Source organism: Gastrolobium bilobum, unplaced genomic scaffold, assembly GCF_033153095.1.
Source record: "Gastrolobium bilobum isolate Gb01-03AN ecotype WA unplaced genomic scaffold, APGP_CSIRO_Gbil_v1 utg26390, whole genome shotgun sequence".
NCBI lineage: Eukaryota > Viridiplantae > Streptophyta > Magnoliopsida > Fabales > Fabaceae > Gastrolobium > Gastrolobium bilobum.
In genome coordinates this window covers 121,717-124,403 of record NW_026895105.1, presented here as the reverse complement: position 1 = coordinate 124,403, position 2,687 = coordinate 121,717, and the positions used below count along the sequence as shown (strand labels likewise).

The 2,687-nt window shown below is 39.1% G+C and overlaps 1 non-coding gene across 1 annotated transcript; it reads left to right on the top strand.

Annotated features, from left to right (window-relative positions):
• Positions 1-361: 361 nt before the first annotated feature.
• LOC133306599 (small nucleolar RNA R71) lies at positions 362-468 on the top strand. The gene has a single exon (XR_009750929.1). It is a non-coding gene; the product is annotated as a small nucleolar RNA R71 (small nucleolar RNA).
• Positions 469-2,687: the final 2,219 nt, after the last annotated feature.

Genomic DNA, 2,687 nt, shown 5'->3' with positions numbered 1-2,687 from the left:
GTCTGTTGAGTCATGAAGGTCACCACAGGCTGAGCATGGTTCTGTTTCAGCTGTTGTGAGTTGCAAGACCTCCATCCTTGGTGCTGCTTGGTTGACTTTCAGGTTCTTCACTTCATTCATGAGTGATGCCAGCTGGACTTCCATGGCAGTTTGTTTATCCAGTTCTAGCATGCCTGGTTTCCTTACTGGATTCACTCTGTCTATTGGCCATTGGAGACATCTTTCAGCAGTTCCTTCTATGATTTCATACCTTAATTCAAGTGTTCCTGTAAAAAAATATCCTCCTGTAGCAAAATTTAAATGAGATTGAGAAGTATGGTCAAGTCCCTTATAGAAAGATTGTAACACTCCCCAACTCTCTACCCTGTGGTTTGGACATTTTCTTATGATGTCCTTGTATCTCTCCCATGCTTCATAGAGATTTTCTCTATAAAACATTCTGAAGTTAGAGATTTCTGCTCTAACATCAGCTTGTCGAGACATGGGGAGAAACCTCTCTATGAATTTGTTAGAGAGCTCTTCCCATGTGTGGATTGATCCAGGGGTGAGAGTTTTCATCCATGATTTTGCTTTTAAGCCCAAGGAGTGAGGGAACAACCTCATTCTCATGCTTCCTTTTGTCACACCCTCAGCTTTGAAATTATCACAAATATCTTGGAATGTGATGAGGTCTGTGTAAGGATCTTCCGCAGGGAGTCCATTGAAGACCCCTGCTTCCCTAATCATGTGAAACATGATAGGCTTCAGTTCAAAATTGGGTGCTACAGGAGGGAGGATTACTCCCCTGTTTGGTCTGTTCCTGAAAGGAGCAGCCAAAGTTCTAAAATTTTGTTCAGGAGGAATATCTTCATTATTGTTATGATCAACCATGTTTTGAAGAATTTCTTCCCTGAGGTTTCTTCTTCTCTTATGAAGTGTACGTTCTGGTTCAGGATCAAAGAGAAACTCAGGTACTTCAATGGAGTGGTCAGAGTCTGTTTCAAACTCTTCACTCATAAGCCATAAACGCAAGTTATATATGTACAACAGATTTAGTGACAAAAAAAATAAAAAAGTAAAGTCAGATATACAGAGTATGTACTAAAAACAGTAAATAAGAACAAAATTTAGTGTTGCTATCCCCGGCAACGGCGCCAAAAACTTGTTGGGTGGTTTGGTTATGGTGGAAAAATACAAGTTCTGCTAGGGGACGTTCCTCTGTTCTTAAAGAACACAGATTCGTTCCCTTAGTTCCAACTTAAGTGCGCAAGTGCACGCATCAAGTAATAAAGGGAGTATTAATGCCCAGATTATCGTTCCCACGAGGATAGAATCCTAGTTATTGTTTTACACTATTTTATAAAGAATAAAAATGAGAAGAAAAGTTAGTAAATGAACTGTCTGGTCAAATGTTCCCTACTGTCTTGACAATGTTCATCAGGAACAGTAGGTTCAATCGGATGGCAAATAATTACTCGCTGCGTTATGTATGTGATCCTCCCTGTTTAAAAGAAGGTGAGATAGTAATCATTGGAGTTTGATAGATACAATATTAAATAAAGCAAAAACTACTAAAACAAAAATAACTATAATCAAGAGACAACAGGATGGTGGTTTTAAAACAGTTTAACAGAAGGAACAGATTCACTGCTCCGTTCTTAATAACTGTTTTCTCTGCTTAAGACCTAGCACTTTTTGGCTTTGTACCAGTCTCTTATCTGCCAACTCTGATTCCTCAGCTCATGGGCTAGATGGCTCACAAGTTTCCATATTCCTATGGCTCCCTTGACTCCAACAGGTACTTAGTACAAAACCTTAAAATGGACGAGTTGACCCCTTATTCCTAAGGTGACTAGTAGTGTTTTTGCCATGACTCTACCTTCCCCCAATGGCTAAGCTGTCTGAAATCCCTTCCTTAAGGAAGTTCCTTTCTCAGTATGTGTTCAATTTCCATTGATACACAATAAATATAGCTTACTTAGCCAAAGAAATCCAAAAAGCTTCAGTCAAGAGTTTCGAAAACAGTTCTTTAAGAGTTTTACAGTTTATCCGTTCCACAGATAGTTCAACTCATGGCTGATAGTTTAAACAAAATTATTCCAAACTGAAATCCCATAGACCCGAGATTCAGTTAAGAGATAACGAATGGAACGAAAAGAAAAACACTTATATTAATTCAAAAGATAGTTTACAAAAGAAACAGAAAATGGAGAAAGATGGTCTCATGCTCGTGAGGAGTCTTAAGGGTTGATATAGAGAAGAGAAGATGGGTTGTCAATTGACTACAGTTACAACTTAAAATAAAACTAAGCTACTAACTACTACTACTAGGTGATCTCTTCCTTTTGGACTTCAAACCCTCCAGGATTCGATGATGTTTTTGTGTGTGGGTTGTCCTATTTATAGATGGAAGAGGAATGGTAATCTTGTAAATCCTCTGAGCTGGTTGCTTCAATGAGGGGATGTGATGGTGGCAGCAGAGTATGAAAACTGCGCAGATTGCTGGATGGAACAGGATTTGGTGATGATTAGCCGTTGTTTGCAGTCCTTCTTGCTTTCTTTTTCAGCCAATAAGAACTCTTGATTCTCTGCTCTTCACATTTCCTGCTGCTCAGTTGGTGCACCGCCTTTGCTTTTAGAAGACTTTAAATCCACGTTACCTGCAAAGTGTACAGAGGCATTAAATGAGTAGAGCAGGTGCATTAAAT